Source organism: Aythya fuligula, chromosome W, assembly GCF_009819795.1.
Source record: "Aythya fuligula isolate bAytFul2 chromosome W, bAytFul2.pri, whole genome shotgun sequence".
Lineage (NCBI taxonomy): Eukaryota > Metazoa > Chordata > Aves > Anseriformes > Anatidae > Aythya > Aythya fuligula.
In genome coordinates this window covers 6,222,787-6,250,023 of record NC_045594.1, presented here as the reverse complement: position 1 = coordinate 6,250,023, position 27,237 = coordinate 6,222,787, and the positions used below count along the sequence as shown (strand labels likewise).

Here is a 27,237-nt window from a genome sequence, read left to right as displayed (position 1 = left end):
TATGTTCTTTAGAAAATATCAAATTGTATTTCTTAAATTTCACTACCATGAAAGAACACTAAGTTAATGCTACATAACCCCCTCTATCTACCAGAAACGTCCATCTACAAGAACAGAGGACATAAAATAAAAATTTTATGTAGTAACTGAACTTGTAATTATGATTGCTTTAAGTAACAGTCTGCAAAAAAAATCTCTGCAAAAATACTACAGTGCAACTATTCCTACTCTTTCATCATTTAAACACAGAATTTCAAAAACTGGATATGCAAATAGAGTAAATTAGATACAGAAATTTGAAAATACATTTTAAAAGCTACCTTTTAGACAAGCATCTGAATCAATCCGTAATATTTAATTTCGTCAAATCCATGAGAGGTACCACATAACTCATCTCAGAAAGTAGGAAAAAAGTGGGGAAAAATCTCAGCTTCTTACTGTTCAGGAGAGAAAAAAAATGGTAGAGAAAAACACTGCACATTAAAACGTTACGGTGTTAAAAATTCAAAGTGCATTCCGAAAGAGCAATATACTGGAAAATAATTCTTAAAGCAAGGTTCTCCTGAGCCAATATTTTCACTTCTTATCTCTGCTACCCTTGTCTTTAAAATCCTTTTCAAGTTCACTCCTACAAAGATTTCCATGTGACCAAGGAATTTCAGAACAATTCTCTTACATAGGCAGTACATAACTTTCAGTGGTTTAAGTGAGTTTCTGCATATCAATTAATACCTCAGCAACTTCCATCTCATACCAAAGTCTGAAGTATGCTTCCTCCATCATACTATAGTGATGATATACCAGTGGTACACTCCTGGACTCTTTTTGTTTTGTTTTTAAAAAACAGCCTCTCTTTTCCCTATGTTCTGTCTTCTTAACAGCACCACAGAAACACCATGAATACCTACATTAGCACAAAGTACGATAAATGCATCAAACAGGCCAACAATTTTCTTTAGCTTTCCTCTCTATTCATGGGGAAACCTCAGGAAAAAAGTCAGCACTATCTCAATCAGGACAGTAAAAGAGAAAACAAAAAACAAAGAAATGCAAATTTAAACATAACAATGGCAGGACAAAGTCAGGGAAAAATTCCAAAGAATTAATACACTAATAAAGGAAAACGTAATGTATCAACGTTTGGCAGTTTTAGTTGTGTTTTTTTTTTTTTCCAGTGTTTTTGTTTGTTTGTTTGTTGTTTTTTTACATTTGTACTTTTTTTCTTAACAGAATTCTCCTCATATTCTTTGTCTAAAAAATGCCAAAGCTGTAAGTCATGAGGTAAGAATCGCCAATTCAATGTAAATAATTTATTCCTAAGTTTTCCACTCCACCTAAATAGCTAAGTGTGATTTCACTTTTAACAAGTGACAGAGAACAAACTAAATTGAGTTCTTTTCCTAATCTGAAGGATCACAGCCTGCCCACATCACTAAACTAAAAATTACTGTATAATTAAACACCATGAGCAGTTTCCACTTAAAATAGGCTCACGTTCCAAAGAGCAAAAGCACCTCAGCACACGACTGACAAACAAAAATGAAGCTACAACAGTAAATTTAGAGTGCATAATTCTTATCTTTTTACATTCATTTAACACAGGGCACGTGAGAAAGAAGACTGTACCAAATGCTTAAAAACTCTAAGTTGTGAACATTATAGAGCAAAACTTTATACCTTAAAGCACCTGCCTATGCATGAACAGTAAGAAGTAGGACCAACAAACCTCAAACCTGTCCAGGCATATATGGCATTTAGGTTCAGAATTATGATTGCTTTACAAAACTGTGTGAGTCTAGCAAATCATTTAATCCTAGGCTATGTCAGTTTTTATACTATTCACAATCAGATACAGCTGCAGTAGCAGAGTTCAATACAGAATAGATCCCATAAGTTAGGTAATGCACAACAGAAAGGAAAACACACATCCGAAAGTTTTTCATTAAAATATTTTTTCAGTTTAAAAATAAACTTATAACACTTATGTATTAAAACAATTTGTGCTTTCAATCACTCCAAAAAAGCAATTTCATTGCCTAGGTCAGCTAAGAAAGATTTCTCTCGCTTATATCAGTTTCAGTCTGCATGCTCCAGCACCTAGTGCTTCTGAAAAATTATAAGCAAGCATTACACATCAGTTTTTGTAGAAACAAAGAGAATCTTTGAGACAGCCTAGATCAAGTACTACTAACAGGGGGGTTGGAATTAGATGATCTTTAAAAGTCCCTTCAAACCCAAACCATTCTATGATTCTCTGACAGTTTGAGATCAAGGTATAATTTGTCTAATGTATAACCTCACACAGGAATTCAGTTACACCTACTAGGAAATGGCAAATCCAAACCTAAATTGAAATTAGATGGTTACAGCAAAGCTTGACCAACACACTATAGGAACACATTCTTTAAAAATATCAGTTTGTATGCTATTTCCCCAAATATTCCCCAGCATGTTGCAATTCTAGAGGTTAACTTGAAATAATCAGTCATCCAATTTCAAGTCACAAGACACAAGCTGCGTGTGATAACTGACTAGACAAAGGGTGCAGAAGTGTTCTCTACTGATAAAGTGCTAGAAATTTTAAAAGCTGCAAGGTTTTAGATTTTTTTTTTCTTTTATAATAATACCACCTTCTATACCATTTTACAGTGTTTTATCCGCTTGCTTTACAAGCTAGGAACTTGAGAAGCTAAGAAATTATACTGCACAGGTAACCTGAAGTATAGAGATGAGTGAGTTATCTGATTACTATTAACATTAAGGTCTGGTTTTGCTAGATCTGTAAGAGATCTTACAGCTACTACCTTATACGTGCATGAAAGAGAAATCAACTAATAGCCAAAAGTTTATGAATATTACTCAGATTACATTACAACATATAATGACATGTAAATAAAGTACAGAGAAGAAACACTAGTAAATATCCTACTTCCCTCACCATTAACAGCTAAACAGACAAGATTTATGTTGATCCTTTCTCCCAAAGTTGTCCATTAAACTGAATGAAAAAAATTAAAGCTAGAATATTTCACTGAAAACTGTCAATTGTCAAAGCAGACATAACTTAGAAAATTCTTCCATTTAAACAGGCTTTATTTCAAAATAATAATAAAAAAGGTGTTTCAGCAATATACCATTAAAATATTTCTAAACCAAAACATTAATTTGTGTTTAGAAACAAATTTTGAATTCAAGGTCTAGCATACTTTGTTTTTTTTTTTTTCCCCTCACAAATATCACTATGCTTTTTTCAAATGTTAATCTAAATATTTTTTTTTTACTGACATAACTTTTCTAGAAATTTGATCAGAGATGCCATACATTGTTTTTAATTTGTTTTGGACTAGAGTATCATTGAAAGCTATACAACATCGCATACAGAACATAAGCTCACATTAGTTCACAGAATCACAGAACAGTTTAGGTTAGAGAAAGGACCTCTGGGTGTCACCTGGTCCAACCCCCCTGCTCAAGCAGGGTCACCCAGAGCAAGTTGCTCAGGCCCACATCCAGACAGCTTTTGAAGATCTCCAAGGAGGAGACTCCACAGCTTCTCTGGGCAACCTGTGCCAGTGTTCCCTCACCCACACAGTAAAGAAGTGCTTCCTGATATTCAAATTGAACTTCCTTTATTCCAGTCTGTGCCTATTGCTTCTTGTCCTGTCACTGGGCACCACCAAAAAAAAAAAGAACATAGATCCCACACTAGTTCATGTTATTCCTACAACTAAATACAAGTAACCAAATAAGACAACAAATTCATATATACTAATCCATATTTCCCCAAAAGCCAAGGAAATAAGAGGTATATTGAAACAAAATGACCCATGCAGAGCTATCTGTTCTATTATACCAAAATTTGTGAATTGTTTCAAGCCCAGTAACACCTTGAAATCAAATAAAACATTCCCTATGACTTATTTAAGTAACACACCAGGAAAGCCAGGGGGCATGTATTTCTAAATAATTTGATCAAACACTGTAATAGTGTAAAGCAAAGGGTGAAATTACTGTAAATAAAAAATAAAGAAACATGCCCCCTCAGAACTTGATTTCTGCTGTCTTTTTCTCCCACAACCCTGACCCAAGCCAAAATGTCTGTTCATATTTTGCAAACTGAGAAAGGCACTATGGCCCTTCCATCTTGATCACCTCACACACTGACAAATCTCTCATATGCTCATCTATCATAACGCATGAACCAGAGGAAGACAGTTCCACTCATACTTCACCAAACCAACCTCTTATGTCAATACTCCAGAATAAAACAGGACAAAAATCATAGAGTCACAGAATATCCCAAGTTGGAAGGGACCCACAAGGATCATCGAGCCCAACTCCTGGCTCCACACAGGTCTACCCAAAAATTTAGATCGTGTCTGAGAGCATAGTCCAAACGCTTCTTAAACTCTGACAGGCTTGGTGCGGTGACTACTTCCCTAGGGAGCCTGTTCCAGTGCGCGACAACCCTCTCAGTGAAGAATCTCTTCCTGAAGTCCAGCCTGAACCTCCCCTGTTGCAGCTTGACTCCATTCCCTCAGGTCCTATTGCTGGTCACCAGCGATAAGAGTTCAGCACCTTCCCCTCCCTCATGAGAAGGTTGTAGACCGCAATGAGGTCTCCCCTCAGCCTCCTCTTCTCCAGGCTGAACAGACCAAGTGCCCTCAGCCGCTCCTCATATGTCTTCCCCTCTAGGCCCTTCACCATCTTCGTCGACCTCCTCTGGACACTCTCCAACAGTTTAACATCCTTTTTGTACTGTGGTGCCCAAAACTGCACACAGTACTCGAGGTGAGGCCACACAAGTACAGAGTAGAGCGGGACAATCACTTCCCTCAACCGACTAGGAATGCTGTGCTTGATGCACCCCAGGATACGGTTGGCCCTCCTGGCTGCCAGGGCACACTGCTGGCTCATATTCAGCTTGTTATCAACCAAAACCCCCAGATCCCTCTCTCCAGGGCTGCTCTCCAGCATCTCGTTACCCAGTCTGTACGTATAGCCAGGGTTGCCCCATCAGGACCCAGCACTTGCTCTTGTTAAACTTCATGTGGTTAGTGATTGCCCAGCTCTCCAGTCTGTCCAGGTCTCTCTGCAAGGCCTTTCCACCCTCAACAGAGTCAACAACTCCTCCCAGTTTAGTATCATCAGCAAACTTACTCAAAACACCTTCTAGTCCTACATCTAAATCGTTTATGAAAACATTGAAAAGAACTGGCCCTAAAATGGAGCCTTGGGGGACCCCACTGGTGACTGGCCACCAGCCTGTTGTAACCCCGTTTACTATAAATATTTGAGCCCTACCTGTCAGCCAACTGTTCACCCATCGTGGGATGGTTTTATCTAGCTGTATGCTGGACATTTTGTCCAGTAGGATCCTATGAAAAACTATATCGAAAGCTTTACAAATCCAAAAAGAAACTGTATCGAAAGCTTTACTGAAATCCAAAAAGATTACATCAGCTTACTTCCCTTGATCAACTAGATGGGTGATCTTATCATAAAAGGAAATCAAGTTAGTCAAACAGGACCTACTCCTCATGAACCCATGTTAGCTGTGACCTATGACTGCATTGTCCCCCAGGTGCACTTCAATGACTCCCAGGATAATCTTCTCCATAAATTTTACCAGGCACTGACGTGAGACTGACAGGCCTGCAGTTACCAGGGTCTTTTTTCTTGCCCTTCTTGAAAGTGGCACAATATTTGACAGCTTCCAGTCTACTGGGACCTCTCCAGATTCCCAAGACTGTTGACAAATAATTGAGAGAGGTCCTGCAATGACATCAGTCAGCTATCTGAGCACCCTGAGATGAATCCCATCCGGACCCATGTACTTGTATGGATCCAGGTGGAGCAGCAAATTCCATGGCTAGGAGTTTATCATTCCCACCATCACAATCCTCCAGCTCAGGGCACCCGGGGTCCCAAAGCCCATCATCGGTGTTGAAGACAGAAGCAAAGAAGGCATTAAACATCTCTGTTTTGCCTATGTCCTTGTTTGTAAGGTGACCATTCCCATGAATGTTGCAATGTGTTGTCGTTGTCCCCCCTGGAGGTTTATCATGATTCAGCTTCTTTACTTACTGCCTCATATAAGTAAGTGATTAAACAGCCAATTTAAAAATTGAGGGGAGAATGGGAAAGGGGAGAGAAGAGTAAGGAGGGGTGGGTAGGATACTGGAGCACCTCTCCTATGAAGACAGACTGAGAGAGTGCTGGAGAGCTGGGGATATTCAGCCTGTAGAAGAGAAGGCTCCGGGGAGACCTCATTGCAGACTTAGATTACTTAAAGGGGTCTTATAAAGATAGAGAATGACTTTTTACATAGGCAGATAGTGAAAGGACAACGGGGAACGGTTTTAAGCTAAAAGAAGGGAGATTTAGAATAGAGGTTAGGAGGAAATTCTTCACTCAGAGGGTGGTGAGGCACTGGAAGAGGTTGCCCAGAGAAGCTGTGGATGCTTCATCCCTGGAAGTGTTCAAGGCCAGGTTGGATGGAGCTTTGAGCAACCTGATCAAGTGGGAGGGGGTTGGAACTAGATGATTTTTAAGGTCCCTTCCAACCAAAACCATTCTATGATTCTACAATATTAAAACAAAAATCAAAGAAATGCAGAAATCTAAACCTCAGTGTAAGAACAGCATGCTTTTTTTTAGTTAAACCTGTTTCCAATTTCAGTTACTGAAGTATTCATGTGGCCTTTTCTAGGAAGTATGTTCAAGTTGTATCACATATTATAGCTCTCACTTAGGAAAGCAAGGAGACAATGAGGCTGACAAATAAAAACACTGCAAAAAGCTACATAGCGGGGAAAAAAATCAAGTGCTCTTAGAATTATTTCTTCATAGAAATGACTGGTAAAGTCTCAGAGAAGACAAATGCAATGCTACTACTTCTCTAAGGTAGTTCAACAAGGGTGTTTGCACACTGGAACATGCTCCCCAGGGAAGTAGTCCCTTCACCAAGCCTGTCTGAATTTAAAAAGCGATTGGACTGTGCACTTTGTCACGATCTAAACTTTTGGGTAGACCTGTGTGGTGCCAGGAGTTGGACTTGATGACCTTTATGGGTCCCTTCCAACTCGGGATATTCTATGATTCTAATCATTAATATGACAAATATATTTTAATGATTTAGATGAACAAGTCAAACTTTCCAATGTGAGAATGTTGGTCATCAATTAATGACTGAAACAGCTAAAATTTACTTGCACTACAACCATTAAACACACCTGTTGCCTTTTACCATTTGTGAATTTTCTTTATTTCTATGGGTTGCAGATATCAGTTTACTGATTAAATTAAAAACAAAACAAAACAAAAAGCGCATTCCACAAATACATCTCTAAATTCTGAACTGATACCAAGAGAGAACTGAACTGGTAGAGAAACAAGTCTTAGGCCAGGGACACAGTTCTAACATGCTAACTGAATTGCCAAAATATCTATGATATGGGCAGATGGAAAAGGCCCAGGAACTGCTCCAAAAAGGTCAGTTCAGTCCACAGGATCAAGCCAAGACGATGTACACTGAATCCTTCCATCCCTGCCTGTAACCAACCCTCATCATCTATGTATTTTATTCTTCAGGCACTTCACAAACATCTTCCACATGCTTCTTCTCTTAAGGATCTAAAACGCACTACAGTAGAATATAGGACTAATTATAGCCCTTAATTTATCTAAGGCTTCAAAACAAAGCTTTCCACTACAGAATTCAGACAGCACTCTTGTCCCTGCTGTTCCTAAGGCAAAGGGTAACCTGGGGCCCATATACTACAGATGTGAACAGCCATAATTGATCATACAGATAAATCAGTAAATAAAATGAAGACTAGATGAGTCAGTCATTCCTAATTTTCTAATTTTAATAGTATGTACAAAATTCTGTACTGAACACTTTGCTTTTGCAACCTGCTCAACTGCAACAATTTCCAAAAAGGATCCCTTTTATCTAGGAAGGAAATGAATTTTAAAATACAGGTAGATTACATTTGAAATGCCGTGCAGTTTTACACATACCAAAAAAAAACATTTAAAAAACAAAAGTACCACTGAAATGGTATCATCCTCCTTCAATTACTTAAAAATTAAACATTTCAAAACACACTAAAAAAATGCATGTTATGTATTTCAGGTTATCCTGTTATGAGAAAGATACAGTTTGTTATTTGCCTACCACGATGCACTGATGAATGAAAACAAATGCGTGCAAGGTGAGATGCACTGCTATATATAAATGTATGGCATTACACATAAGGGAAAGCTAAAAATGATAATAGAATCATAGAACTGTTCAGGTTTGAAGGGACATAAAGATCATCTAAATCCAACCCCTCTGCCATAAGCAACGATGCTTTCCACTAGATCAGGATGGCCAAGGCCCCATCTCAGCTGGCCTTGAACACTTCCAGGGATGCAGCCACGCCATCCCCTGAGTGAAGAATTTCCAACTAACCTCCAATCTAAGTCACCCTTCTTTTAGTTTAAAGCATTCTTCCTTGTCCTATCACTATATTCCCTGACAAAGAATCCCTCCCCAGCTTTCCTGTAGGCCCCCTTTAGGTACTATAAGGCCACAATGAGGTCTCCCTGGAGCCTTCTCTTCTTCAGGCTGAACAACCCCAGCTCCCTCAGCCTCACTTCATAAGAGGTACTCAAGCTCTCAGATAATCTTTGTGGCCCTCCTCTGGATTCATACTAATAGATCCGTGTCCTTCTTGTGCTGGGGGTCCCAGAGCTGAATGCAGCACTGCAGGTGGGGTCTTACAAGAACACAGTAGAGGGGGACAACCACCTCACTTGACCTGCTGGCCACACTGCTTCTGATGCAGCCCAGAATACAGCTGGCTTTCTAGGCTGCAAGTGTACATTCACAGAATTGTAGGGGTTGGAAGGGACCTCAAGAGATCATCAGGTCCAACCCCCCTGCCAAAGCAGGTTCCCTAGAGCAGGTTGTCCAGGTAGGCGTCCAGACAGGCCTTGAATATCTCCAGAGAAGGAGACTCCACAACCTCCCTGGGCAGCCTTTTCCAATGCTCCATCACCCTCACCGTGAAGAAGTTCTTTTGCATGTTGGTGCGGAACTTCCTCTGATCCATTTTTTGGCCATTGCCCCTTGTCCTGTCCCCACAAACCACTGAAAAGAGGTTGGCCAAATCCCTCTGTCTCCCACACCTCAGGTATTTATACACATTAATGAGATCCCCTCTCAGTCTTCTCCAGGCTGAACAGACCCAGGTCTGTCAGCCTTTCCTCATAGGGAAGATGCTCCAGGCCCCGTATTATCATTGTGGCCCTCCGCTGGACACTTTCCAGGAGATGCCTGTCTTTTTTGTAGCTGGGATCCAGAACTGGACACAGTACTCCAGGTGAGACCTGACCAGGGCAGAGTAAAGGGGGAGGATCACCTCCCTTGACCTGCTGGCCATGCTCCTTTTAATGCACGCCAGGATCCCACTCTTAGGGATGCAACGATCCTGAGCTTGGAAGAAGTGCTGTTTAAATGTTGCCCAGCTCTCACAAGCACCCTTGCCTTCTAGCAACCTAGCCCATGAGATACCTCCAAGTAGGTCCCAAAAGAGATCGAAGTTGTCTCTCCAAAAGTCCAGGGTAGCAATCCTACTTTTTGCCTTACTTCTTCCACCAAGTTCCATCTTGAACTCCACCACCTCATGGTCGCTGCATCCCAAGCTGCCCCCAACCTTCACATCCCTAACAAGCCCATCCCTGTTGGTAAGGACAAGGTCCAGGAGCACCTCCTGCCTCGTCGGCTCCTCTACCACCTGCATCAGAAAATTGTCTTCAACCCATTGTAGGAACCATTTGGACTGTGCGTGCCTGGCTGAGTTGCTTACCCAACAGATGTCTGGATAATTGAAGTCCCCCATGAGAACCAGAGCCTGTGATTGTGAGGCTACTACCAGCTGCTTGCAGAAGGCCTCATCAACCTCCTCCTCATCAACCTCCTCCTCATCAACCTCCTCCTCATCAACCTCCTCCTCATCAACCTCCTCCTCATCAACCTCCTCCTCATCAACCTCCTCCTCATCAACCTCCTCCTCATCAACCTCCTCCTCATCAACCTCCTCCTCATCAACCTCCTCCTCATCAACCTCCTCCTCATCAACCTCCTCCTCATCAACCTCCTCCTCATCAACCTCCTCCTCATCAACCTCCTCCTCATCAACCTCCTCCTCATCAACCTCCTCCTCATCAACCTCCTCCTCATCAACCTCCTCCTCATCAACCTCCTCCTCATCAACCTCCTCCTCATCAACCTCCTCCTCATCAACCACCACCACCACCACCACCTGAGTTGCTTACCCAACAGATATCTGGATAATTGAAGTCCCCCATGAGAACCAGAGCCTGTGATTGTGAGACTACTACCAGCTGCTTGCAGAAGGCCACCTCCGCCTCCGCCTCCGCCTCCGCCTCCTCCTGTGACCTACAGTACACCCCCACTACAGTATCACCCATACCAGCCCACCCCTTAATTCTCACCCACAAGTGCTCTGCTGCCTCTTCACCCAGGTGGAGCTGGGTACACTCTAATTGCTCCATCACATAAAGGGCAACTCCTCCCCCTCGTTTCCCCAGCCTGTCTTTCCTAAAAAGGACATAGCCCTCCATGACAATGTTCCAGTCATGTGAGCTGTCCCACCATGTCTCTCTGATCACAATGAGATTGTGGCCCTGTGACCATACACAGATCTCAAGCTCATCCTATTTATTTCCCTTGCTCCACGCGCTGGTATACAGGCACTATAGGGAAGCAGCAGGTGCGGTTACCCCTAGAGGGATGCAAGAATAAGATTTCGGACAGAGTATCAGGATCATTACCTTCTCTGAGGAGCCCTTGGATGATCCTATGGGACAACTAGGAGTTTTTTCCCTACTATCTTCAGCAGTGGCAACATTCCCAAGCCCTTCTCTGTCACTTCTAACTCCCCTCCCTTCCCCCGTCAAGCCGGCTTATGTTGAGCATCTAGTCCACCAACACCCCCAGGACCTTCTCCTCAGGGCTGCTCTCAATGCATTCTCCACCCAGCCTGTATTTGTGCTTGGGATTGCCCTGGCCCAGGTGCAGGGCATTGCACTTGGCCTTGCTGAATTTCATGAGGTTCACACAGGCCAACCTCTCAAGCCTGTCCAGGTCCCTCTGGATGGCATCCCTTCCCACCAGTGTGTCAACCGCACCACAGAGCTTGGTGTCATCTGCAAACTTCCTGAGGGTGCACTCAATCTCACTGGCCATGTCATTAACAAAGATGTTAATCAGCGACGGTCCCAGTACCGATCCCTGAGGAACACCACTTGTCACTGGTCTCCACCTGTGGACATTGAGCCATGGATCCCAACTCTTTGAGTGCAACCATCCAGCCAATTCCTTACCCACCAAGCGGTCCATACGTCAAATCCATGTCTCTCCAATTCAGAGATAAGGATATCGTTGGGGTCAAATGCTTTGCACAAATCCAGGTAGATGATGTCAGTTGCTCTTCCCCTATCCACCAACGCTGTAACCCCATCGTAGAAGGCCACCAGATTTGTCAGGCACAATCTGCCCTTAGTGAAGCCATATTGGCTGTCACCAATCACCTCCTTATTTTCCATCTGCCTTAGCATAGTTTCCAGGAGGATCTGCTCCATGATCTTGCCAGGCACAGAGGTGAGACGGACTGGCCTGTAGTTCCCGGGGTCTTCCTTTTTTTCCCTTTTTAAAAATGGGGGTTATGTTTCTTCTCTTCCAGTTAGTGGGAACTTTGCCAGACTGCCACGACTTCTCAAATATGATGGATAGTGGCTTAACAACTTCATCCACCAGCTCCCTCAAGACCTGCAGATGCACCTCATTAGGTCCCATGGACTTGTGCACCTTCAGGTTCCTTAGACGGTCTCAAACATGATCTTCTCCTACAGTGGGCAGTTCATCATTCTCCCAGTCCCTGTCTTTGCCTTCTGGGGCCCAGGCTACACGGCTGGAGCTCTTGTCAGTGAAGACCGAGGCAAAAAAGTCATTGAGTACCTCAGCCTTCCCCATATTCCAGGTGACCAGGTCTCCCATTCCCTTCCAGAGAGGGAACAGACCGATTCTGTAGTCTTCCTTTTATGACTGACATACCTATAGAAGCCTTACTTGTTGTCCTTGATGTCCCTGGCCAGATTTAATTCTATCTTGGCTTTAGCTTTCCTAACCTGATCCCTGACTGCTTGGACAATTTCTCTGTATCACTCCCAGGCTACCTGTCCTTGCTTCCACCCTCTGTAGGCCTCCTTTTTCTGCTTGAGATTGGTCAGGAGCTCCTCGTTCATCCATCCAGGCAATTTTGCCTGACTTCTCTTTGTTAGGATGCATCGCTCCTAAGCTTGGAGAAGGTGATCCTTGAATATTAACCAACTTACTTCAGCCCCTCTTCCCTCCAGGGCTTTGTCCCATGGTACTCTACCAAGCAGATCCCTGAAGAGGCAAAAATCTGCTCTCCCAAAGTCCAGGGTAGCAAGCTTGCTGTACTCCCTCCTTGCTGCTCTCAGGTCTGCACCATTTCATGGTCAATGCAGCCAAGGCTGTCCTTGTGCTTCACATTCCCCACCAGCACCTCCTTGTTGGTGAGAATAAGGTTCAGCATAGCACCTCTCCTCATTGGTTCTTCTACCACTTGGAGAAGGAAGTTATCATCAATGCATTCCAGGAACCTCCTGGATTGCCTATGCTCTGCTGGGCTGTCCCTCCATCAGACATCAGGGTGGTTGAAGTCCCCCATGAGAACCAGGGCTTGCAAATGTGAGACTGATTCTATCTGTCTATAGAGGGCCTCATTTGCTTGGTCTTCCTGATCAGGCAGCCTGTAGCATACTCCCACTATAATGTCCCCTGTCCCTGCCCTCCCTGTAATCCTGACCCATAAGCTCTCTGTCAGCTCTTCACCTATCCCCAGGCAGAGCTCCATGCACTCCAGCTGCTCATTGACATAGAAGGTGATGCCCCCTCCTCACCATCCCTGCCTGTCCTTCCTAAAGAGCCTGTATCCTTCCATCCTAACACTCCAATCATGGGAGCCATCCCACCACATCTCCATAATGCCAATGAGGTTATAGCAGACGTTCATTCATCTCTAACTCCACGTGTTTATTCCCCATGCTATGTGTTTTAGCATAGAGACATTTGATTTGGGCCCCCAATGAAGCTGACTTACTGGCTGGACTTCCTTTGTGCTGCACTTTGGGTGCTCTCCTGCTGACCTGTGTGCAACCCTTTTCTCCAGGCTCTGGGCATCTATCACTGACATCAAACTGGGAGGAGCAAGATGGATTGAGACTCCCCTCAATGATCTTTGCAGTCTTCCCTGAGTTACAGGTGATATACACCCTCCTTTTAGAAAGGTACCTTAATCTGGGGAACAGGGACGTAGTCACGGCACCAAGCCTGTTGGAGTTTAAGAAGCGTTTGGAGTATGCTCTCAGTCATATGGTCTGAATTTTTGGGTAGACCTGTGTGGAGCCAGGAGTTGGGCTCGATGATCCTTGTGGGTCCCTTCCAACTCGGGATATTCTATGATTCTATGATCTTTTTAGTGTGAGACATTAACATTGTGTCACAAGAGTAAGAGATAAAATTTGGAGAAGATTCTCAGTCCTCCGTAGCTTTGCTATTGTAGAAGGAATAGAATCAATTTGCTTTTTTTCCAAACTGGAAATTACTTTAGCACAAAGAAGATCTCCAGAAGCTACAAATCTTTATGGGAAAACTCTGGCAATACAGAGGCATTAAAAATGAAGCATGATACCCTTCTAGTTTTGTTCACGTGTAATTTAAAGAGACCAGAAGCAGGTGAAATGGATCAGGCCTCAACTACTTTAAACCATCATCAAGACTGACACATATACTCAAGTAACAATATGGAGTAGCTATTTCTCAGTTTGTCTTTTTACATCAGATGCTGAGGTACCTATACAGATAGGGACACTATGCTTTGCTAGCCATTTATCCATAGTTTCAAATTACCAAGTTCTTGACCTGTTTCCTAGTAGCATAATGTCGAACCTACCACCAACTTCTGTGATAAAACAAAACTGAGAGGAAAGCAGCTACGAAGAAGCAACAAGGAAAAAGATCTGTTCCTGTGGCAACATAGAGAGATACTGCTGTTTAATCTCCTAAAAAAATAAAAATAAAAAATTAAGCTGGTGGAACATGATCCAGGGATGCATCTCAATTCATAATCCTTTCTTCCTCTTTAACAGTTGCCATGGGAGATCATAAATTAGGGCTTGGAGAACCACTAGCAGCCTTCCCAGAACACATTTAAAATGACTGCCTGAATGCATTGGTATGCATAGAATCATAGAATGGCTTGGATTGGATGGGACCTCAAAGATCATCTAGTTCCAATCTCCCCTGCCATAGGCAGGGACGACACCCACTAGATCAGGTTGCCCAGGGCCTCATCTAACCTGATCTTGACCACCTCCAGGAATGGGGCATCTACAACCTCTCTGGGCAACCCGTTCCACTGCCTCACTACCCTCTGAGTAAAAAATTTTCTCCTAACCTCTAATCTAAATCTCCCCTCTTTTAGTTTAAAACTATTCCCCTTCATCCTGTCAATACCTGATAGAGTAGAGTTGCACTTCATCTTTTTTTATAAGTTCCCTTTAAGTACTGAAAATCCTCAATGAGGTCCCCCTGGAGCCTTCTCATCTGTAGGCTGAACATCCCCAGCTCTCTCAGCCCCTCTTCGTAGGAGAGGTGCTCCAGCCCCTTGATCCTATTTGTGGCCCTCCTCTGGACCCGTTCTAACAGCTCCACATCCTTCTTGTGCCAGGGATCCCAGACCTGGATGCAGGACTCCAAGTAGGGCCTCACAAGGGCAGAGTATAGGGGGACAGTCACCTCCCTTGACCTGCTGGCCACTCCTCTCTTGATGCAGCCAGGATGCAGTTGGCCTTCTGGGCTGCAAGCGTGCACTGCTGGCTCATGTCGAGTTTTTCATCCATCAGAAGCTCCAAGTCCTTCTCTGCAGGGCTGCTCTCAATGAGTTCTTCTCCCAGTCTGTACTCATTAGCCGCACATGATATTTATAATTGCAACACAAGTTTATGCTGACAGTAGCATTCTTTACAGTACTTATTTGCTATCTCACATCCAATATTAATTTACGTTTGTACTTAGCAGCTTCGTATTACAAAGGACTTTAGCTCCCTCCACTGCTAATTATTCCTAATGTTTACTCATTGCACCACGAGCAGGGAGGGGTGACCAGCACATGTGCACCGGTGTGCAGCTGGTGTGGCAAGGCACAGAACCTCTGCACCAACTCTTGGCAGTCTGCAAGATCACCCACCTACCATGGCGTCCACTAGGCAGAAAGCTCACTCCAAAAAGACTGTGGCAACCCAGACGGAGGGTCCATAAATGACTGGCTATGTGACTGGTGCTACAGGTAGGGCTTTGGGTTCTTTGATAATGTCTGGTTTTATAAGACACCAGGCCTGACAGTAATAACGCAGGAAAGGTTTATCTCACAGGGTCAAAAGGGTTCTTGGACAGCAATTAGCAGGGCTCATTTTGAAACCTTTAAACTAGATCCGAAGGGGGAGGGGGTTGTAGCTGGGCTTGCACTGTTGGTGCAGCGCTCTAGCAGTGATGAAGACCGGGAGACCTCCCACCCCCCTAGGGTGAAATCGGCATGCTCAGCTCACTCCCTGAAGTGTCTGTACACCAGTGCACACAGCATGGGGAATAAACAGAAGGAGTTAGAAATCCGTGTTCGATCCAGAGGTTTTGATCTGGTGGCAATTACAGAGACATGGTGGGACAGTTCACAACTGGAATGTGGTCATGGATGGGTATGTCCTGCTCAGGAAAGACAGGCCAGCAAGGCGAGATGGCAGAGTTGCTTTTTACACGAGAGCATCTGCATTGTATTGAGTACTGTCCAGGGGCAGATGAGGAACGAGTTGAGAGTCTGTGGGTGAGAATTAAGGCTGGCATGGGGGATACTGTTGTGGGCGTCTATTACAGGCCACCAGATCAGGATGAGGAAGTTGCCAAGGCCTTCTACAGGCAGCTGATAGCAGCCTCACAATCACGGGCCCTGGTTATTGTGGGGGATTTTAACTACCCTGACATTTGCTGCAAGGCCTACTCAGCCAGCCAGCTGCAGTCCAGGAGGTTCCTTCAGTGTATTGATAACTTCCTGATGCAAATGGTGGATGTGCCAACTAGGAGAGGATTGCTGCTGGATCTTGTCCTCACTAACAAGGAAGGTCTGGTTGAAGTGGTGAAGGTTGAGGGCAGCCTTGGTTGCAGTGACCATGAGACGGGTGGAGTTCAGGATCTCATGTGTCAGGAACAGAATACTGAGCAGAATTGCAACCCTGGACTTCATTAGGGCCAACTTTGGCCTTTTCAAGCATTTGCTAGGGGAAACCCCATGGGACAAGGTACTTGAAGGAAAAGGGGCCCAAGATAGCTGATTAGCGTTCAAGGACTGCTTGAAAGAGAGCCAGGAGACCTGCATGAATAAACAGGAAACTGCTGGGCAAACTCAAGTGGAAGAGGAGAGTTTACAGATCATGGAACAAGGGGCTGGCCACTTGGGAGGAATATAAGGCTGTTGTCAGAGGATGTAGGGAGACAACTAGGAAAGCTAAGGCCTCCTTAGAATTAAACCTTGTGAGAGGGGTCAGGGACAACAGAAAGGGCTTCTTCAAATACGTTGCAGATAAAACTAACACTAGAGGTAATATAGGCCCACTAATGAATGAGGTGGGTGCCCTGGTGACAGAAGATAAAGAGAAGGCGGAGTTATGCCTTCTTTGTCTCTGTCTATAATGCCGGAGGCTCTCCTGAGGAGCCTTGTACCTCTGAGGCCCCAGAGGAAGTCAGAATAAAGGAGGAGTTTGCCTTGGTTTATGAGGGCTGGGTTAAGGACCAATTAAGCAAGCTGGACATCCATAAGTCCATGGGTCCTGATGGGATGCATCGACGGGTGCTGAGGGAGCTGACGCGAGTCATTACTAGGCCACTCTCCATCATCTTTGCTAAGTCACGGGCATCAGGAGAGGTGCCTGAGGACTGGAGGAAAGCAAATGTCACTCCAATCTTCAAAAAGGGCAAGAAGGAGGACCCAGGTAACAATAGACCGTTCAGCCTCACCTCCATCCCTGGTAAGGTGATGGAACAACTTATCCTTGATGTTATCCTGTGCTCTTGTGGCCAAGAAGGCCAATGGCATCCTGGGGTGTATTAGAAGGGGTGTGGTTAATAGGTTGAGAGAGGTTCTCCTCCCCTTCTACTCTGCCCTGGTGAGACCATATCTAGAATATTGTGTCCAGTTCTGCGCCCCTCAGTTCAAGAAGGACAGGGAACTGCTTGAGAAAGTCCAGTGCAGAGCCACGAGGATGATTAAGGGAGTGGAGCACCTCCCTTACAAGGAAAGACGGAGGGAGATGGGTCTCTTCAGCTTGGAGAAGAGGAGACTGAGAGGTGACCTTATTAACGTTTATAAATATGTAAAGGGCGAGTGTCAAGAAGATGGAGCCAGGCTCTTCTCAGTGACATCCAATGATAGGACAAGGGGCAATGGGTGCAAGCTGGAACATAGGAGGTTCTGCTTAAATATGAGACAAAACTTTTTCACGCTGAGGGTGACAGAACACTGGAACAGGCTGCCCAGGGGGGCTGTAGAGTCTCCTCTGGAGACATTCAAAACCTGCCTGGACGTGTTCCTGTGTGAAATGATTTAGGTGTTCCTGCTCCGGCAGGGGGATTGGACTAGATGATCTTTCAAGGTCCCTTCCAATCCCAAACATTCTGTGATTCTGTGATCTGGATTATTATCCAATTATATATATAAGCCTTTTACGCAAGTGATTATAAAAATTCCTTCAAGTTACCTGAAGTTAGTTAACGTTACAGTAATAAACCACTGATGAGTATGCTAGTAAGCTACACAAGTGTTGAATTTATTAAACTATGTTCAGAATTCAGAAAGTTATTCCAAATAGAAGACAAGTGAAAGCCTACTACTACATCTTAGCAATCAGCACTCCAGATCACAACCCCCCCCAAAAAAAATCTTTATCTTATAAAGATTAATAACATGCTTAACAAGAATCATGACAAAACCCAAATTAATAAGAATAATACCAAGCAACTATGACAATCACTGAAGTTACTGTTAGTCTTAATTGGATAAATCTAATCTATAAAATGATTATATATTATTTACAGAAAAATAAAAGTGGTTGTTAGGCTTCTGTGTGCCAATTTATAATCATTGAGTTCAGTGACTAAGTATTTTACTATATTTGAATACCCTAAGATTTAGGGACTAACCTAAATTCCAACTGAGAATTCTAAATTACTTCAGGAAGCACATATATTGATTATGCATCGGTTTCAAGTAATTGTACCTGCATAAACCCACTGAAGGGGAAGCATTTGCAGAAGTAAACCTAAAGGAGACATGCAAACCCACTAATGAGCCTGTACACAACTTGATTTACAGAACATATATTCATCACAATCACATGCATGAAACTAAGCTGAATTCTATTGAGATGAATGTCATTTTAGTAAAAAAGTTTTAATGTATATAATTTTTAAAGTACATCCAATTGTTTTTCATTATAAAACACCATAAGCATGTAAGCTTGATGATCATAAAACAGATGATATTTTTCTGTTCTTGCTTAAAAGAGTTATCTGCATATATCTAAAACGAGCTTTATAATAACTTCTAACTGGATTTCAAAATTAATACATCATAGAATTAGTTATTTCATCCATTTTTACTGTCCTTCTCAAAAGATTTTGACCTGATTTCAGCTGGGATAGAGTTAATTTTCTTCCTAGTAGCTGGTAATGGTGCTATGTTTTGGATTTAGGATGAGAATAATGCTGATAACACACTGATGTCGTAGTTGTTGCAGAGCTATGCTTATCCTAAGTCAAAGATTTTTCAGCTTCTCATGCTGACCTGCCAGTGAAAAGGCTGGGGGTACACAAGGAGCTGGGAGGGGACAGAACCAGGACAGCTGACCCAAACTGGCCAAAGGGATATTCCATACCATATGACATCATGCTGAATAATTAATATGGGGAGGCTGGCCAGGGTCAAGGGACTGCTGCTTGGGGGCTGACTAGGCATCAGTCAGTGAGTAGTGAGCAATTGCACTGTGCATCACTTGCTCACTTGCTTTGTATATTCTTTTATTATTACTATTATTATTTTCCCTTCCTTTTCTGTCCTATTAAACTGTCTTTATCTCAAGCCATGAGCTTTTAGTCCGTCTGTCCATCCCCTTCCTCCCCCCATTCTCTCCCTCATCCCGCTACCGGGAGTGGTGGTGGTGGTGAATGGCTATGTGGTGCTTAGCTGCCTGCCAGGTTAAACCACAATATACTTGTTCAAATTCACATCTGTATCAGTAATTAGGTGTAGGTAGGAGACCTTCAACAGTTTTGACTGAGACAAACATTGCTCTCCTTTTATAATAGCAACCCTAGAGTACACAGTGCGTTCCTACAACTCTCCATCTAAGCCATTAGTCACCTAAATTATCACCAATAAAGTTCACCTGTTCACCTACAGCTTTGCTTCAGTGTATTCCAGAACCACCCTATATTTTGCAGGGCTAAACAGCTCAACACCTTTTGCACCTAAGCCTGGGCAAGAACCTCAGAGTAAGAAAAGTCCAGTTACACACACACACGCTTCCAACATGCCTAACATAGAACTGAGTACTTCACACCACATACTAGCCATCACCTTGTAGTGGGTTTACATAGCAAGGTTCTGGTAGCAGGGGACCATAGGGGTGACTTCTGTGAGGAGGACCTAGAAGCTGCCCCATGTTTGGTAAGGGCCTCACTTCTGACCAGAGCTGAGCCAATAAGTGATGTTGTTTTGCGCCTCTACAAGAGAATATTTAAGACAAGGAAAAAAAACGCTGCGCCACATAGCAGCTGGGAGAGTGAGAGGAGTGAGGAACAGCCTTGCAGGCGCCAAGGTCAGTGAAGAAGGAGGGGGAGAGGTGCTCCAGGCACCGGAGCAGAAGTCCCCTGCGGCCTGTGGTGAGGACCATGGTGACATGAAGCAGGCTGTCCCCCTGCAGCCCATGGAGTACCACGGTGGAGCAGGTGGCCCTGCACCGACGGAGGCTGCGGCCTGTGGAAGACCCCTGCCGAAGCAAATTCCAGGCCGGACCTGTAGCCCATGGAGAGGAGACCACACAGGAGCAGGTGACCTGGCAGGAGCTGCTGCCCGTGGGGGACCCAAGTTGGAGCAGTTTTCTTCTGAGGGATGGACCCCGTGGTACGGACCCATATCTGGAGCAGTTCTGGAAGAGCTGCTGCCTGTGGGAAGCCCACACCGGATCAGTTCAGCAAGGACTGCATCCCGTGAGAGGGACCCCACAGCACAGGGGACGAGAGTGACCGAGAAGGAGCAGCGGAGAAGAAGTGCTATAGACTGGACATAAACCCCCATTCCCCCGTGCCGCTCGGGGGGGGAGGAGGTGGAAGAAGGCGGATGGGGGGGAAAGGTGCTTTTGGTTTCTTTCATTTGTTTCTCACTTCTCTAGTTTGTTACTAATAGGTAATAAATCTTACTATCTCCCTATGCTGAGTCTGTTTTGCCCATCATGCTAATTACTGTGCAATCTCCTCGTCCTTATCTCAACCCTTGAGCCCTTTTCATCATATTTTCTCCCCGTTCCTCTTCGAGGAGGGGGAGTGAGAGAGCAGTTGTGGTGGAGCTCGGTCACCCACCCGAGTAAAACCACCACACACCTTCACCTCTTCACTTAAAATCTCAGCAAGAGAAGAAGAGCACTTGTTCGGGATACCAATGTGAGAAACGAAGTTGTCTTTTTGCAATAGAACGTGTTTTTGCAGTGGAAAATTCTACTAACCTTACATATTCAAAAGCGATTGTGTGGCATAGCAGTGGGGAGTATGTTAAGCAGATAAAGGGAAGGTCCCACTGTCCCAAACAAAGAGGATAGTTGAGAAAAACAGGATGAGTGGTACATACTCACCATGGTAGAAGCAACTACTGGGTGGCTGGAAACATACCCCATAAAGCATGCCACAGCCTGAAACACCATCTTGGGCCTAGAAAGGCAAGTGCTGTGGCATAATGGTACACCAGAGAGAATCAAGTCTGACAATGGGAGTCATTTCCGAAACAATCTTGTTACCTCCTGGGCCAAGAGGCATGGTATTGAGTGGGTGTACTGCATCCCTTAACACCCACAAGCCTCTGGGAAGGTTGAGAGGTACAATGGACTACGTTACGAGCATTGGGTGCTGGGACATGGAAACAATGGGATATAAGAAGCCACTTGGCTTGTTAACAACAGGGGGGGGTCTGACAGCCATGCTGGTCCTGCCGAAACAAAACCCCTACACACAGTGAAAGGAGCTAAAGTCCCGTAGTGCATGTAGGAAAATGGATGGGGAAGGTGGTGTGGGTTGCTCCTGCCTCAGGAAAAGGCAAACCCACTCGTGGGATTGTCTTCGCCCAAGGACCAGGGTATACCTGGTGGGTCATGCAAAAGAATGGGGATATCAAGTGCGTGCCTCAAGGAGATTTAACCTTGAGAGAAAACTAATCTGTAATCTAAATTATACGTTGTAAGAAGACACTGCAGGATCAACGACAGGTCAACTTTGCAAAGAACCGGGCGAGTACAACAAGGACTTGAGCTAAGCTGGTGCTGGCGTCCAGACATCCAACTTCGCCTGCCCTGAGTGACCACTTTGGCAGATGAAGACCAAATCACCAACAGTTCTTATGAACATTTTCCGAGAAAGACCTACAGAATGAAAAGATACACCTACCTATCAATCTGTTAAAGAACAAGGAACAATGGTGATGAGAATACTTATATGCTAAAGCATGGGGGACCTGAGAGTGACACAAATGGTATGGAATAAGGGGTGGAGGTTGTACTGGGTCTGGCTGGGATGTTAACTTTCCCTGCAGCAACCCATACAGTGCTGTACTCTGCACTTGTAGCTAGAACAGCAGTGGTATCACACCAGTGTTGTGTCTGCTGCTGAGCAGTGCTGGCACAGCATCAGGACTCTCTCTAACCCTCCTAGGGGGTGGGCAAAAGAAATGAGAAAGAAACATCACCAGGGCAGCTGACCTAAACCAACCAAAGGGATATTCCATACCATATGATGTCACACTCGGCAATAAAAGGTGGAAACAGGAAGAGGGGAGGGGTGGGCTCTCGTTGCAAAAACATCGGTCCTCCTCCCGAACACCGGCTACGTGCATTGAGGCCCTGCTTCAAGGACGTGGTCAAGCATCGCTCATTTGTGGGAAGTAGAGAGTAATTTCCTTCCTCTGCACTTCCACATAGCCTTTACTTGTTTTATTTTGTTCTGTTTTTTGTTTGTTTTTGTTTTGTTGTTGTTTTTTTTTCCTTTCCCCCTCCCTTTCCCCTTTTTCCCTTTAGTTAAATTGATTAATAATAATTTTTCCTTAATAATTATTCTTTTTTTTTTCTTTAAATTATCCTTATCTCAACCCGTGAGTTGTTCTTTCCTTTACTTCATCCCCTCCTCATCTAAGGAGGGGAAGGGAGAGAGCAGTTGTGGCGTTTAGCTGCCTAGCTTGGTAAAACCACCACAAACACAGAAATCATACGAGAGACTTTTGGCCAGAACGAGAAAGTACTCAGGGATGAATCTTGAGGACCCTGTAGCCCAAGAGCTCTTGAAAGTTTATTTTGTGATTAAAGCCTGGCCAGATACGCAGAAAAAGCTCCAGAAATTGGGAGGATGGAGTTAACAGTGTAGGTAGTATGAAGGTGTATGCCAGGAGGGGAGACGAGAAGGAAAAGTAGAGCGCCGAACAAATGGTATTCACAGCATACTGGGTAGTGAGGCAGAGGGCTGGAAACAGAAGGGCTTTCAGGAGGAGTTAGGCCCAGTACAGAAAGGAGAAGAAGAGAGATGAAGGAATGGCAGGCAAGGAAACCTACCCGTGTTACAGCCTAAATCCCAGCAGGGACAGGCTTTGAGAAGATGTTTTAAGTGTGGCCAGGCTGGCCACTTCAAATAGGAGTATCCAGAGTGGAAGAAGGAAGAGAGATTGCTGTTATAAATTCAGAATAGGGGAGTCAGGGATTCTCAGAAAGCTAGTTCCCTGATAAATGAAAAGGGTTCCTCAAGTGTACCTCAATGGGGATCACTCTACAGTTATTGTTGCGGGCAAAACAGACTTAGCATAGGAAAATTAATAAAATTTATTACCTACTGCTGACGGGCTGGAGCAGTGAGAAACAGGGAAACAAGCTGGGGTCACCTTCCTCCATCCACTCTCTTCCACCTCTTTCCTGCCCTGAGCGGTGCAGGTAGGCTGGCAGTGGGGGCTGCAGTCAGTCTGTGGTGCTTCATTTCTACCGCTCCTTCACGGTCACTCTTCCCCCTGCTCTGGTGCAGGGTCCCTCTCATGGAGTGCCGACCTTCCTGGGCTAGTCCTGTGTGGGTTTCTCCATGGGCAGTGAAAAATGGGCTCTTTGGGAGCTGCTCCATGCATGGGTCTGTGCTACAGGGTCTATTCATCAGGAGTGGGTTGGTCTGGCTTTGGGACCCCCTGGGACACCCCCCCACACCCCGATCTCCTGCTCCTGCATGGGCTCCTCTCCACAGGCTGCAGCGTAGAAATCTCCTCCGCTGAAGTACACCATGGGCTGTGGGGAAGGGGAGTCAGACTGCTCCAGCAGTGGCCTCTCCACACGCCGCAGGGGGGCTTCGGCTCCAGCACCTGGAAGGCCTCCTCCCCCTCCTCTGCACTGACCTTGGTATCTACAGGGAGGTTTCTCGCTCCTCACTGTTTTTTTTTTTTGTTTGTTTGTTTGTTTGTTTTTGGTTTGTTTTGGTTTTTTCCTTGTTTTCTTGGATGTGCTCTCACAGAGGCACAAATTACATTGCTCATGGCTTGGCTCTGGGCAGCGGTGGGCCCCTTTGGGGCTGGCTGAAACTGGCCCTTATCTAACATGGGGCAACTGCTGGATTCTTCTTACAGGGGCTACCCACTGCAGCCCCCCACTAGCAGAACATTGCCATGTGAACCCAGTACAATGAGGCAGCTAGGTCATGACTGGCCTTTAAAGCATCAGAGCTTAAATTAACTAATGAAACCCTAAATGTGATGGGGGTAGAAGGGGCTGGGATAACAGTGACACTTTTTGGGGACACCAAGCTGAGACTAGGGATAGAATGATCACTGGGCAATTATTGTATGTACCCAAGGCAGGGACTAATTTGTTGGGAAAGGATTTGATGATGAAATTTGGCATTCAAATAGTAAATTGTTAGACTGAAATAACAGTGTTATTAATGGAGTCCTCTCAGGCCCTGAGAGCAAAGATATACTCACCTCTGACTGGAAGACCCTGAAATGGGACGGAAGCAGCAATACAGGTGGACAGTTTTACCTCAGGGGTTTACAGAGCCACCTATTTATTTGGGCAAGTTCTAGAACAGATTTTGGAGCAACTCCAACCTCCTGAGGAGGTGTTACTGTTACAAATACGTGGATGATCTTTTATTGTCAGGACAGGAGAAAACAGTTGTGAAAGAAGCTACTAACAAGCTATCCAACTTTCTGGGAAAGCAGGGCTTGGGAGTACTGAAAAATAAATTACAATATGTAGAAAGAGAAGTCAGGTATTTAAGGCACCTAATGTCCAAAGGAAAACAAAGAATAAATGCAGAGAGGATTCAGGGAATTGTTGAAAATTAAGAAAGAACTAAAAAGTTTTAAAAGAAAGATTTTTTTAAGGAATCAGGAGCCATGAAGTCTGAAGGAAAATGGATACTCCCTGATGGGAGAAAAATGCTGAATAAAGTGATAATGAGGCAAATATTAACTGTTTTACATCAAGAGGGTCATTGGAGAGTCCAGGCAATGTATGACGCTGTGCTATGGAAATATGTATGTGTAGGAATACGTATACTCTGGCTAAACAAGTATGCAGGAGCTGTGTAGTATGACAAAAGGTAAATTGGAAAATTATCCGCAGTCAGCCCAAAGGGGGACAAGAAACAGGAATTCAACCCTTCCAAAATGTACAGATTTTACAGAACTCCTTAGAGTAGGTAGATTTAAATACTTGTTAGTCTCAGTAGATCATTTGTCAAGGATGGGTGGAAGCTTTCCCTTCAGTATCTGCTACTGTGAACGTAGTAACTAAGGTAATTCTAGAATAAATAACTCCCAGGTATGGAATTGTTGGAAATATTGACTCTGATCGAGGAAATCACTTTATGTCAGAAATATTGCAAGGGATAATGTGGACTCTAGGAGTCAAGTGGAAATTTCACACTCCTTGGCATCCTTCCTCTTCTGAAAAGGTGGAGTGGATCAGACAGTAAAGAAGCAATTAAGTTCTGGAAACTCATCTTCCCCAAACAAAGTGCTTACCTTTGGCACTTCTCCGAATTCAAACTGAACCAAGAAAAGATGTGGGAGTTTCACCATATGAAATATTATTTGGATTGCTGTACGTGGACAAAGGGAATGAATTCCCTCAATTTGAGACAAAAGATGTTTTTGTTAAGAACTATATACTTGGGCTGTCATCCTCTTTGTCATCTCTCAGGACCCGTGGATCATTAGCTCAAACCCCACACTTGGAAGCCCTGATCCATCCATTCCGGGCAGGAGACTGTGTTTTGATGCGAACATGGAGAGAATCGAAGCTGCAACCTGAGTGGGACGGACAGTTCCAAGTGTTCCTGACCACTGAGACGACAGGAAGAATGGCTGAGAAAGGGTGGATTCATACCTGGGTAAAAGCATCAGTTAACCCTGATACCTGAGAGACTGCATTAACAAAGACTTTTAAGGTTAAAACTGATGAAACTATCTATTGTAAACCTTTAACTTCTCCTTCGGAGAATTCTTAATGAATTAATGAGTAAAAGGGATTGAATTACACCGAATTGGAGTGTTTCCAGAGAACACTCCCTGGAAGTGGGAGAAAAAGAAAGGGGGGGGTGTATTTAATCCCCACCAGAAGAATTCTTATTAGTTTGTGATTTATATTGTCTTTCTTAATTATTATTTCTTAATTATTTTAGGGGTGTATATATAGAGAGAAATGATGTATTTTAAGTTTATCTTAGTAATACCTATTCTCAATGGATTAGTGATAGGATGGAGGGAAAAATCAGCATTTCCAATTAATCCAGAACATCTCTCAAGTTCTACCTCAAAATAATTGTTGGATTTGCACGGAGATACCTAGAAAGACTGAAAAGGCCTTGTCCCTGATTGCTATTTCTAGCAGCAACTCTGTCTGGATTCTCTAGATTTCTAAAAATGACAGATCATACTCAGTCCCAGGAAGGAATAGATTTCGAAGTTGAACTCCCTTGCACATAATCCTGGCTACAATTGACATGTTATCAAAGATGCTTCTTAGACAACACTGATATAAACTCAGGGGGCAATAGTACTAACCCTGGATTTAGAGGTATTATCCAAGAAGTAGGGAATCATCCATACTGTACTGAATATGGTAGCTACAGGGATGCTAACCTTTATAATGCACACCAGTTATATCATGAGAATCCTGTAACTGGATGGCCTGCTGCAAATGGCAAGGGGTGGTACTGGCCATATGGCAATAAATCTAGGAAGGTTTTACCCCTGTGGTGGAAGGGAGCTTGCACCCTGGGGGCAATAATTCCAAATATAACTGCTGTTGAAGATTCACAGAGCCAAAGCCCTCTTGACATCACACACGGAGTTAAAACAACTCCAGAAAATCCTCTGGTAAAAAGAAACAAGGGATTCCACTGTTTTGCAAAGTGGTTTCTACCACGGTAAGGGGTGAGTGAATTAGAAAAAGCTATTGTAAATACCCCAGCTACAATTGATGAACTAGAAAACAACACTCTGGATGCAGTCCAGGCGTTACAAGAGAAGTTAACAAGTTTGCAAAAATAGTACTCTGGAATCGAATGGTATTAGATTTATTGCTAACCTCACAAGGAGGAGTGTGCACTGTAATTAATGCTAGTTGCTATATATATGTAGATCAAATTGGATGAATTTGACTGATCTCAAAAATATTTGGGGAAAAAAAAAAATACAAGATCCTACATAGAGCGGCTCAAGATGACACTTCCTGGGGATTTAGAAACATTCAGGAGAAACTAACTTTGTGGTTACCTGAATGGAATTGGCTCAAACA

General features: G+C 44.0%; 1 protein-coding gene across 3 annotated transcripts in view; it reads right to left on the bottom strand.

The window, feature by feature from the left end:
• The window catches only part of LOC116501380 (nipped-B-like protein), a 192,381-nt gene that overhangs the window by 155,382 nt on the left and 9,762 nt on the right, over positions 1-27,237 (bottom strand). Inside the window, exon 1 of one of the 3 annotated variants that reach the window (XM_032206902.1) lies at positions 321-412. The exons of the other annotated variants lie outside the window; for them this stretch is intronic. The gene's annotated coding sequence lies outside the window, so the exon portion shown is untranslated. Of the gene's footprint in view, positions 1-320; positions 413-27,237 lie in introns of those variants that run through there. 3 annotated transcript variants of the gene reach the window in all.